The sequence below is a fragment of the Hyaena hyaena genome, unplaced genomic scaffold (genome assembly GCF_003009895.1).
Source record: "Hyaena hyaena isolate Hyena2069 unplaced genomic scaffold, ASM300989v1 scaffold_193, whole genome shotgun sequence".
NCBI classification, from domain to species: domain Eukaryota; kingdom Metazoa; phylum Chordata; class Mammalia; order Carnivora; family Hyaenidae; genus Hyaena; species Hyaena hyaena.
The window spans coordinates 2,387,864-2,400,609 of record NW_024080823.1 but is presented as its reverse complement, the minus strand read 5'-3'; the positions used below and the strand labels follow the sequence as shown (position 1 = coordinate 2,400,609).

The window sequence follows — 12,746 nt, the reverse complement described above, 5'->3', positions numbered from 1 at the left end:
TCTCCTAAGCACTATTCACCTTGACACTTTCGTTATTCAGGTGATTTCTCTCTACCCCCATGGGAATATAAATTCTACCACCGCAGCAACTGTCAGTTGGGTTCATGCCTGTCTCCTCAGTGCTGAAATCAATTACTACAGCTTATAAGTAGGCATTCAATTGAGACCTGCAGAAGGAAGGAAGGAAGAAAGGAAGGAAGGAAGGAAGGAAGGAAGGAAGGAAGGAAGGAAGGAAGGAAACTAAGTATCAGATCTTATTCTCAATGTTGTTACCAAAAGAGAGGAAGTACACCCAGACAATCAACTACAGTATAAATAAAGCGAGAAGAAAAATTACTATCGAGAATAGAAATCCAGTGTTAGGAAGCACCTGGGTGGCTCAGTCAGTTAAGCATCCGACTTCAGTTCAGATCATTATCTTGCCACTCCGAATTCAAGCCCCGTGTCGGGATCTGTGCTGACAGCTCAGAGCCTGGACCCTGTTTCAGATTCTGTGTCTCCCTCTCTCTCTGCCCCTCCCCTGCTCACACTCTGTCATCTGTCTGTCTCTCTCTCTCTCAAAAATAAAAAAAAAAGCTTGAAAGAAAGAGAGAAAGAAAAGAAAGAGAAAGGAAGGAAGGAAGGAAGGAAGATCCAGTGCTAGAATCAAAATGCTACATAAAAACTGTCACAGGCAAATACCATCTCCAAGGGCACGGTGGAGACAGGAAGTCAGGTAGCGATTTAGGAAACCAGGAGATTAGTGGGAAAGCTTCCTGGAAGAGGCGGAAAGTGAACTGGGCCTCAGGGGAAAAAGAGGGAAGGATGAAACTCCAGGTAAAAGACAAGGCCAGCTGGGCCATATGGTTCAGAGTCAGTGAACTGTGATGGGTGAGAAGGGGAAAGATTGCTTCTAAGGCAGGCAGGAGGGGCGAGAACAGAAGGGAGAAGTCTGTCTGCATCTGAAATGTGTGCTTATTTATTTAGGAAAATAAGTGGGGGAAACACTAATATTTGTTTAATCTCAGTGGTGGGTAAATGAGTGCATGTTATATTTTCCAATGTGTTTAGAATATTTACAGTCAAAATGATTCTTAAAGGAATAGCAAGGACCAGCTCTAGTCAATACCGAATGCCAGGCGAAGGAGTTCTGAGCTGTATTCCACAGGCAATGGGAAATTACTCCAGTTTGGAGCAGGAGAGCAATAGGAAAGAAATGGGGTTTTTCTGGAAAATTAATTGGGCAGCACTATGAGAGGGGGTTTGGAGGAGGGAACACCAGATGGCACCTTCAGCAGAAACCCAGCTGTGAGGCTGCACAGAACAATGGAAGTCAGGAAGGGAAGGAAGCCTGGACCCTTTCATTATGTTGATGCTGCAAAGCAGTGATTGTATAAGCTCTGGAGCTTTTCACTCCATTCACTCATTCATTCATTCACTCACTCACTCACTCACATACTCATTCATTCATTCTTTTGGAATCTACGGGGCACCTAGTAAGTTAGGAACTTGGCACACAAAGACATCGTCCCTGTCCGCAACAGCTCACTGCGGCTCAACAGTAGCCCAAAATTTAAGAAAAGAAAAAAATTAAAGAAAAAAAATTATAGGCACTAAAAGAGAAGAAGGCACTTAGCAAAATGGTGAGCGGCAAAGGCGGGGAAGGTCAGGTTTCCTGGGGTGTCTGGGAGCGGGGGAGGGGTCTGGGACAGCCACTGGAGCAGGCGTTGCCAACTGTCACAGGGAGGTTGCCAATTGGCCTGATGGCTGTCATTCTTCAACTGTAAGACCTGGTTTTGAATGTTGTCACTTCCACCCACCTGTGACTTCTGAGCACAAGCAAGTTCGTTTTCATTGAAAATGCCCGGGAGCTGGGGCAGGTCCATTCTAAGCAAGTCATCCCCACGTTAGACCTGCATTCAGCAGAGGAGGGGTGCATAGGTCAGCTGAAGTCAGAGGAGAGCTGACAAATAGCAGGGCATGGGGCAGTAGAGTCTTCTGGATCCTGGAGTCACGGTGTGACAAAAGTCATTGTGCTCAGTGGGAACGGTGGGAAGGCACATGTGAAATCCTCCCTAGAGAATTCTAGCTGGCTGGCTGGAGACAGCATCCTTTTTTTTTTTTTTTTTAATGTTTATTTATTTTTGAGAGAGATAGAGTGTGTGAACAAGGCATGGGGAGGGAGAGAAGGAGACACAGAATCCGTAGCAGGCTCCAGGCCTGAGCTGTCAGCACAGAGCCCAATGCGGGGCTCAAACTCACAACCTGTGAGATCATGACCTGAGCTGAAGTCAGCCGCCCAACCCACTAAGCCACCCAGGTGCCCCAAGACTGGATCTTCTGAATGGCGGTAAGTTTGAGTGTTGCTAACACAGAGAGCAGGGAGAAGATTCTGCCTGATTGCAGAGAAAGCACGAGCTCCCTGCTGCTGCTGTCTGAACTTCCAAGTTGCCATGGGCAGAGACGCATTTTCTGTCACCAGGCTCATGGGAGTTCATTCGACTAGTAACCTTTCAGTAGATGGTTCACCACAAAATTGATGCTATGTGAGCATTTAATGGTATTTTATAAGGAGGTGTTCCCAGCCTCACACACGGACGAGTTCATGCATTAACAACGAAGACAGATAGGTAGCAGGTCCACCTGCTGACCCTGAAAATTTAGCTGACCAAATAGCAGTGCCTTTAACTACTGCTCAATACGTCAACCACTAGCCTTCCAGGAATTGACACAATTCATTGGTCTTGGCTCAGCTCTGGTCCTACCCCAGAAAGAAAACGAGTCCCCTCTCAAATATCCATGTTAGAGCAGGGAGGAAGTGAGGCAGATAATTGAATGCATTGTTTCATATTTGATTTGATTTATACTTAATTTATTTAATTTATGCTGTATTGCTTTTTGCGGTAGATTTACCTCCCTAATTATGTTTTGCTCAGGCTAATATTAACATTGGTTGCATCCCTGGGGTATACACAGAATGAAATGAAAGCAACGGGCGGGGGGGGGGGGAGCAAACAGAAGAATATGAGTAATCTACATACCAGGCTAGTGGTTTCAAGCTATTTTTAGTAGCAGAACTCTTTCAAACAGATTTTACATAGAACCATAATATATAAAATACGTTTGGGGCACCTGGGTGGCTCAGTTGGTTAAGCATCTGACTTTGGCTCAGGTCATGATCTTGCGGTTCATGGGTTAGAAGCCCATGTCAGGCTCTGTGCTGACAGCTCAGAGCCTGGAGCCTGCTTTGGATTCTGTGTCTCCCTCTCCCTGCCCCTCCCCTGCTCTCGCTCACGCTCTCTCTCTCTTAAATAAATATTAAAGAATTTTAAGAAAAAGAAATAAAATAATAAATTATGCAACAGGAGATCCGTTCTGATTGAGGGTGGGGATCTGGCCTGGGGGTACAAACGAGGTCACACTGACCCCATGCACTTAGTGTTCTGCCATCACACTGTGATCCCTGACCCAGGATTCCAGGAGAATTCCAGGAATTCAAACTGAAAACCACCCAATTAGATAAGTTAAATGTTTACAAACAAGAGTTACTTGTACCTCAATGATTAAAACTCATCCCCATGTTTCTTTTAAGTTTGTATATTGTCAATGACAGATAAGAAGTGTCTTCTCAGATCAAATTACACTGTTCCCTGGCAGCACATATAATGTTTTAACAAGCCCATGAGATCTCACTTACTCAAATGTATCTTTTGTTCAACGCAGCCATCCTGGGAATAGCAGCTTGAAACATTTATTGAGCACTTACTACATACCAGGCACTTTTCCATATTCCTCGCATATATTAGCATTTTAAATTCTCACAACTCTGTGAGGTAAGTCCTATCGTACCTACATTTTCAGACAAGAAAACTCCAAGAGAGATGTAAGCACCTTTTCCAGGGTTAACCAGCTGGTAAATGGGTAAAGGATGAGCCAAGCAGCTCTGCTGTCTGTTCTCCTGACCAATAACCTGTACCTCTGCTGGCAGCCATGTACTTATTCAAAACATGCTCTCATTGTCCAGACTGTCAATTAGAATCCTATTTTATTACTTTTATTACTTTTTAATGTTTATTATTTTTGAGCAAGAGAGACAGACAGAGCATGAGCATGGTAGGAGTGGAGACACAGAGGGAGACAGAGAATCCAAAGCAGGCTCCAGGCTTTGAGCTGTCAGCACAGAGCCCGACCCGGGGCTCGAACCCACGAACCATGAGATCATGACCTGAGCTGAAATTGGGTGCTTAACTCACAGAGCCCCCCAGATGCCCCTAGAATTCTATTTTAGAATTACGACAAATTGACAATACAATCAATATCATGATTTGTGGATGCACATTATTCTTTACTCACAAACTGGTGTTTAAATCAAATGAGCAAAATTCACCTTCAACAAATGAAGCCTCAGAAAAATCAAGGCTGCTGGCAAGAACATGCCTCAGAGAAAGCACATCAGGGGCAGGTGGGTCCGGGGCTGGTGGTGGCAAAAGGAAATTGATGGCAAGGAGGTCAGCTTTGAGTTGACTGTGTCCCCCGCCCTCCAATTCATTATGTTGGTCTCCTCGTTATAGACCTTATTTGGAGACACGGTCTTTACAGAGGTGATTGAGCAAGGTCATTAGGGTGAGCCCTGATCCAGCACAACCGGCGTCCTTATGAAAAGGGAGAATTCAGATACACACACACACACACACACACACACACACACACACACAGAGCTGACCACGTGAGGACTCAGGGAGAAGACAGCCATCAAGAAGCCAAGGAGAGGGGCACCTGGGTGGCTCAGTCGGTTAAGCATCCAACTTTGGCTCAAGTCATGATCTCACGGTTCATGGGTTCGAGCCCCGTGTCGGACTCTGTGCTGACAGCTAGCTCAGAGCCTGAAGGCTGTTTCAGATTCTGTGCCTCCCTAAAATTAAAAAAAAAAAAAAAAGAAGAAGAAGAAGAAGCCAAGGAGAGAGGCCTCCTGGGAAACTAAAACCGCAGACACCTTGATCTTAGACTTCTAGCTTCCGAAATAGTGAGACAGTGGATTTCTGTTATTTAAGCTGCCCAGTGTGTGTGGTACCTTATGAAAGCCGCCCGAGCCACCTAACACATGCGGGACTTTCAATTTTCAACTGAAATTAACACACACTTAATTATGTGTGTTATTAAGATCGTACATACTGAATCCAATAAGAAGAAAGTCACTTCCCTAGGTAGCAGCAAGCAGACAGCAGAAAGCATGATAGCTCTCATGTTTGCTTCAGACAAACAGACAGGTTCATGTTCCTTTTTTAATAAGTTTAAGCGATTTTTAAATGTTTATTTTTTTAATTCTTTTTAATGTTTGTTTATTTTTGAAAAAGAGAGATAGAATGTGAGCAGAGGAGGGGCAGAGAGAGAGGGAGACACAAAATCCAAAGCAGGCTCCAGGCTCTGAGCTGTCAGTGTGGAGCCCGACACGGGGCTCGAACCCACGAACCGCGAGATCATGACCCGAGCTGAAGTCAGATGCTCAACTGACTGAGCCCCCCAGGCTCCACAGGATGGTTTCATTTTCGACCCACCCAAGTGGCAGGCTGAGAGGGGCTACAGCAACAGACATATGCAGGATATGAACATTTTTCTCAGTAGCGTGGGAGCTAAGAGTTTGAAGGGCGGCCATAAGAATGTCTTTGATTTTTAAAAGAAAAAATGACTCTGGGACCACTAGGTTAACACAGGAGCTCACAAATAAATGCCCAAGTGTCAGGTTAGGAATGAAAAGGGGCAGCAGCCAGGGAGCAAATATCGAGCACCCACGGTGCCAGGAACCTCTCCATGAAAGATTGTTGCCCCCGTACAACTTTCTTTCGGGGGGTGGGGAGAGGTGCAATATCACCAGGATGCTGGTGTCAAAAATATTAGTAATAAAATAATTCAGTTTGGGGAGCAACAGATTGCTTTTCAGCGAAAACTAGAAGGGCAAAGGGAAGGAGTTATCACAGTAACTCATCTAACTAGTACAAGCCAAGACTGGTTAAGGGCCAGAAGGAGATGTGTGCTGGAGACTCTCAGCCCGGTAATTTGGGTCCAATGACTCAGGCAGAGGAACAGTCCTAAGAAGAGCAGGCGCACCAAAGAGCCACCAGTGCTGACCGCTCCGGCCTATGGGTGCCTCCTCCGAGCCGCTCTGAAGGCCTGTGAACTGAACCCCCGCTCCACCCTCACCACTGCCCGGCTCAGATCCTGCTCCCGTACACCCAGAAAGAAAGCTGTACGGGGGCAACGATCTGTTATGGAGAGGTTCCTGGCATAGTGGGTGCTCGACATTTGCTCCCTGGGTGCTGCTCACCTTCTTCCTAAGGAATACAGTAGTCCCTGCCTTGTTTGTGGGTCACTTCCCATGGTTCTGGTTACCCACGGTCAACCAGTCTGGAAGCGGGTGATGCTCGTTCTGAGGTCTTGTCACAAGGTCGATAGTACACTAACTGCCACGTCACAACAGCTCCATCACTCACCTCACCGCAGCCCATCATGTAGGCATGTTATCATCCCACGTCACAAGGAGGGTGAGCACAGTACCAGAAGATATTCCGAGAGAGAGACTGTGCTCGCGTAACTTTTATCACAATACGCTGTATAACTATTCTATGCTATTATTGGTTATTGTTGTTCATCTATCAATAGTCATTGTTGTTAACTTATATCTTAAACTTTATCAGAGGTAGGTATCTAGAGGAAAAAACACAGTATGTGTAGGGGTCAGTACTACCCATGGTCTCAGGCATCCAGTGGGGCCCTGGAACACATCCCCGTGGATAAGAGGGGGTGCAATAGGTGAGGCCCGGTGAGAACCTTCGCCTCTATCAGAGGAACCCCCAAACCAAGATGGCGGAAGGCTCCATCTGTGCCCTCACTTCCACAACTGTCCCAGCATCAGTGAAGGTTAAAGGCCATGACTGACCTTGACCATGTTGCTGTAGGTGGAGCTTTATATGAGGAAGAAGAGGTTAAAAACCTGGCATCTCTTCAGTAAGATCTCTGCTCCTTTTCCTAAATTCCATCTCTTAGAACTCTTGCTCTCTTTCACTGATCTCTTCTGGATGGTTTCTTTTCATGGACTGTGTACAGGCTAAATGGTATTCCCCGAAAATTCATATCTTGAAGTCCTAACAACCCCCTCCCCCCCCGCCAACACCACATCTCAGCATGTGATCTTATTTGCAAATAGGATCACTGCAAGTGTAGTTAGTTAAGAGGAGCCTGTTAGGGTGGGCCCTGCTCACTGTAACTGGTATCCTTATAAAAAGGAGAAATTTGGACTCAGAAACACAGACAGGAAAGAGACCAGGGAGAGATACAGAAGAACATTACCTACAAGCCAAGGAGAGAGACTCAGAACAGATCTTCCGTTCAAGGCCCTCAGAAGCGGCAGCCCTGCACCCTCCTACACTGTTGGTGGGAATGTAAACTGGTGCAGCCCCTCTGGAAAACAGTGTGGAGGTTCCTCAAAAAATTAACAATAGAACTCCCCTAGGACCCAGCAATAGCACTGCTAGGAATTGACCCAAGGGATATAGAAATGCTGATGCATAGGGGCACACGCACCCCAATGTTCATAGCAGCACTCTCAACAACAGCCAAAACATGGAAAGAGCCTAAGTGTCCATCAACAGATGAATGGATCAAGAAGATGTGGTTTATCTATACAATGGAATACTACATGGCAATGAGAAAGAATGAAATCTGGCCATGTGTAGCAACATGGATGGACCTTGAGGGTGTTATGCTGAGCGAAATAAGTCAGGCAGAGAAGGACATGTTTGCACGTATAGGAGGGTTAGGAGGAACTTAACGGAGGACCATGGGGGAGAAGAAGGGGGGAAATAGTTGGGGAGAGGGAGAGAGGCAAACCATGAAAGACTCTTGAATGCTGAGAACAAACTGAGGACTGATGGGTGTGGGGGGGGGGGAGAGATGGGCATGGAGGAGGGCACTTGTGGGGATGAGCACTGGGTGTTACATGGAAACCAACTTGTCAATAAACTATTTGTAAAAAAGAAGGGGCAGCCCTGCCCTTACCTTGATCCTGGACACCTAGGCACATCAATGTCTCTGTTTAAGCCACCCACCCGTGGTACTTTGCTGTGGCAGCCTGGACACACTAATGCACACTGTCATGGGGAAGGACCAGGGCTATGCAAAGGGCACCCAAAGGTTTCAGCCTGGAGCCTGTCTCCATCCAGTGCAAATGAGTCCTCTCTGCTGCCACACTGCCAGGGCCAGAGGGTCACTCTGTAAAACTCGGAGTGACAGTGCACAAAGCATCTTGCTCCTCTTATTCAGAAAACCTATCGCTGCATTTGGTATCTATCTGCTTAAAGAATCCCACACCGCACTCAAATAGTGACCAGCCACGGTTCACTCCCTATTTCTCCAGACTTCAGGAAGCATATCTCAAAAGCCTTTTTTTAAAGAACCTTGAATCCCTACACTCTCTTAGTGGTACTTTCAATACATCCCATAGACCCAGACATTAGAGGGCCCAGCCCTGATCCTCTCTGCTCTTGGAATGGGCGCCCACAAGGCCAAACATGCCCACCCAGAACTGGGCCAGGCAACCAAGACCAGAGTGCCTTCTAGAAGAGCCATGAGCCTGCTTCCTGTCAGGGCCTCTTCTCGGGGTATCCCTCTCGAGGGCGGAGCATGGCACAAGGGACCTACCTACAGACCCAAGCAGGGGTCATGCAGTGGCTACTTCGAAGGTATGGATATCTCCTGGACATGCAGGCTAGGAATCCCCACGTAAAACCCATCAGAATCCCAGGGTGGGAGGACAAGGTCAGGCAGGCACTCTGCTGGTCCCTCCTCCTCTGGGCCACAAATGTCACGTAGGCCTGAATTAACTCCTTTGTGTTTGTGTCCTAGAGAAACTACCTCTCACTTTACATGAGCTTCCTTTATTCTTTCCGCTTCCTGTTGTCATCACCACCGCCGGCACCAGGCTTGGCCCTGCATGTTAGACTCACAGCTACGATACCAAGTACATACCTGCCCCCAAACAGGTGCCTTTCAACCACAAGCTCCATCCTGACTCTTCTCTGACCTTTGCTGGATACAGGAATATTAATGGCACTCTTAGCATTCCACCACCCCATGAACTCTCTGCAGGAGTTTACACAAGTCCCTTTTTTCTGGAGCTCTATTTCCTTGCCCACAAAGTGAGGACTTGGAGCCAAGTTATTTCTGAGAAACTTGCAATCCTAACGGCTGATATTCTTTTACTACTCTACCGTTCAAGATTCTCTTACCAACATGATTTTGTCTGCATAGAGCCAGAGAGTCTAAAAGACACAGAGGTTATGTAAAGTGCCAGAGGACCTTGGTGACAGAGGCAGAAATAGAAGCCAGACAGCTGTCATTTTTCTAAGCAAGGCATGGTTTTTCAGCCCGCAGAACAGAGTTATGCAGAAAATCTGCCTGTCCTTCTCCCTGCCTGTATATACGTGGCCTGATGCGGAAGTCCCATTTTAGCAAAAAGCTCTGGGAAAGGAGGAGGATTATCAGTTTCATCTCCCAACAGCCTTCTCCCTGACCTCCTTTCTCTCTCCCCCATTCGCAATTCCATCCCTCGTGTCTTGTTAATAAAAATAAGTTCAGGAGTGAGAGGTTGTTACTAAGGCAAGTTAGAAATGACATAAAGGGCAAAATGACAGGCACCCTGGCAAAGGCATTACTTGGGTCTTGAATTAAAAAAAAAAAGTGCAGGAACCAGTTGACATTAACAACCTTGCCAATTACTGCTCGGTCCTCTAACCTTCTGTCGGGGGGCAAGTGGTTAAGGAAATGACAGCAAAAACAGCTTTAGGAAACGCAAGATTTTATCTACTTGGCCTTTTTCCTTCTTTGGACCCTTCTTGCCTCACAGTTGATAATGTCACATGTCACCAGTGGGACATACCCAGGGCACAGACAAAAAAAAAAAAAGCCAAGAATTCCTCCAGACATCAGATGATCTTGAGAAGACACCATAGGGCCCATGTATTTGTCAGGAGCAAGCCGTTCTTTAAGCTATGGAACTGGTTACCTGGGACTTTACTTGTGGGGAAGCCTGGGTGGGGCAGTGGAGAGAGATTTGTACCCAGAGGCGGAAGCTCTGGCACCCTGTGGCCATCCCCACCACCTCTGGTACAGCACATAATTTCTGTCGTGCTCGGTGACAAGGACAGACGCATGACAGCAGCGCCTGCTCATGTGACATAATTTTAACGTTTATTCATTTTTGAGAGACAGAGAGAGACAGTGCAAGCGGGGGAGGGGCAGAGAGAGAGGGAGACACAGAATCGGAAGCAGGCTCCAGGCTCTGAGCTGTCAGCACAGAACCCGATGTGGGGCTCGAACCCACGAATTGTGAGACCATAACCTGAGCCGAATTCGGGCGCTACCCAGGCACCCCTAGAAAGATTTTTTAATAAAGCATCCATACAAATAACCATGACTATATCAGTGTAAGAAAAAAGTTTGAGTAACCTGACAGAAATCAAGCAAATGGGTTTTTAACTAAGGTGAAATAAATATGTGTGATCTTTCCCTCTCTGCCCCAGGTAAGAGATTAAGTGAAAGAAAGGAAGAAAAAGAGGCGAGAGAAATACTCCAACGTTCAGCCCTTTGATTCGTTCTCTGGATATGGATGGACCGCATTAGTGCCTCATCTCCTTACTGAGCCTTTCTCTGTATTCCAGGGATCCTGTGTCTAAGTTCTAACTAAAACACTACACTGTCGAGGGTTATTGTGGTAAAGTCCGACTTCCCCAACTAACTCAGCAAACTGAGACTGAGATATATTTTCTAAGACTCCACATTCTTCTTAATAAAATGCATCCACGTGGCTTGTGTGGTACTCCTAAAGGGGGCAGCAGAGAGAGAAGGCGCAAGAGCGCGCAATGATTTCCACCTTCTGGAAAAGACTTCCTGCGGTCAGGAGGGGAGCTGATGCAAGACGCGGAGCCGAGGACACCAGCGCTGGCGCTGAATTCTCTGGATTTGCAGAGCCTTGCAAATTTCCTGATAGGAATACGCCGGAGCAGACGTGCGCGCAGGCGCGTGCACACGTGCCCCGTCCCCGCCCCCTGCCAGTCCCCGCCCCCACTGGGAGAGGGCCTGACGTCACCAGAGTCACAGCTTGCCTCCAGGCCAGGCCCGTTAAAAATCACAGCTTTATTCTCAACTGATTAACTTGTTATTTGACTTACCCAAATACTCCTAGTGTTAATTCAAACAGATCCTGAAGCCACTGCTTCTCAAACCATCTTACTCCAAACCGAAACTGGAATTCATAGGCCAGAGCATTTAGACTGAGTCTGTCTGTAAGGTATTTTAAGCTGTCTAATGAAGAAGACATGAGAGCAGGAGTGAAAAATACGAAAAGCCTTAAGTTCGGTTCATAAGTCCTCTGCTCTCTACCCCTTCCTCTCAAGTTCTTTAGTAATACCTGTTGACACACAAGGAGAAAATAAATTACCGGCCTCTTATTTCTTGAAGACTGGTAACCAAGTGGGCTCCACATTTTCAACTATTATGGTAACCCAAAGGTGCTTAAACATCCAAAAAGACTTTTCAGTCCTGGGCTGTAGAGCTTTACTGCCCCAAACTCCTGTGAGTCTAATCCTTAAAAACACTACAATTTGATTCAAGGGGGAAATCAAGCTGCCTCCGGGCTTACTCCGTTAAGCGATCCAAAGGCAACTTCAGATTTCCGTTTCAATCACCATCCCCCTAATTCCAACCATCTAATAAGTGATGTCTCATTGCTCCTGAAATTTTTTTTAAATTTTTTAAAATGTTTTATTTATTTCTAGAAGAGAGAGAGAGAGCAGGGGAGGGTCAGAGAGAGAGGGAGTGACAGACTCTGAAATAGGCTCCAGGCTCTGAGCTGGCAGTCAGCACAGAGCCCGACGCGGGGCTCGAACCCACAAACCGCGAGATGATGACCTAAGCGAAAGTCGGACGCTTAACCGACTAAGCCACCCAGGCGCCCCATCTTAATATACTTTAAATGTATGTGTTTTTGACATACACAAGTTTAAGATACATAACCAGAGAGATGAAATTTTAACTTTGAACTTTAGCCTAAAGTATTAACTTTCTTAGCACATTAAATAAATATAAATGAATCTCATTGAATTTACTACTTTAATAAGCTGTAAGTTTTCCGTAGAAAACAACCATATTGATTATCTTGTAGACATATAAATAGTTCTGTAAACATCATATCTAATAGTGTTTTAACCATTTATATTTTTACCAACTTTAACCAAAGTAAACAACACAAAAGAAAACTAGAAAATAGGAAACAGGAGTTGTCTATATATATATTTTTATGAACATATATATCACTTTAACAAATGTTAAGGCTCAAATGAACATCTGTGTGTGTGTGTGAGAGAGAGAGAGAGAGAGAATAGTGTTATCATTTTAAGACATTTTACATCATGTTAACCTATAACTGTTCTACATCTAAAAATAATCAGCAAAGACCTAAAAATTATTCATTCACCAGTGTTTATATATCTTTACTTGTTACAGTTTGTCTAGGTGTCCAAAGATTTGTTGTATTAGTTATCATAGTTTAATACTCTTTTACAGTCTTGAAGGTGAATAGAGAGCTAGAGATCATAATTTAATCTAGAGCACATGTCCTTTATATCTGAAGGATTATAAACACTTATAAGATCAACTCCTTTAAGAGATATTTAATTTTACAGTTTGGTTTGGCGAAGCACATTTTTTAATTGCTG

The 12,746-nt window shown here is 45.6% G+C and overlaps 1 protein-coding gene across 1 annotated transcript in view; it reads right to left on the bottom strand.

Moving 5' to 3' along the window:
* DISC1 (DISC1 scaffold protein) overlaps window positions 1-12,746 on the bottom strand; it is a 315,034-nt gene that overhangs the window by 219,306 nt on the left and 82,982 nt on the right. The window lies entirely within an intron of this gene.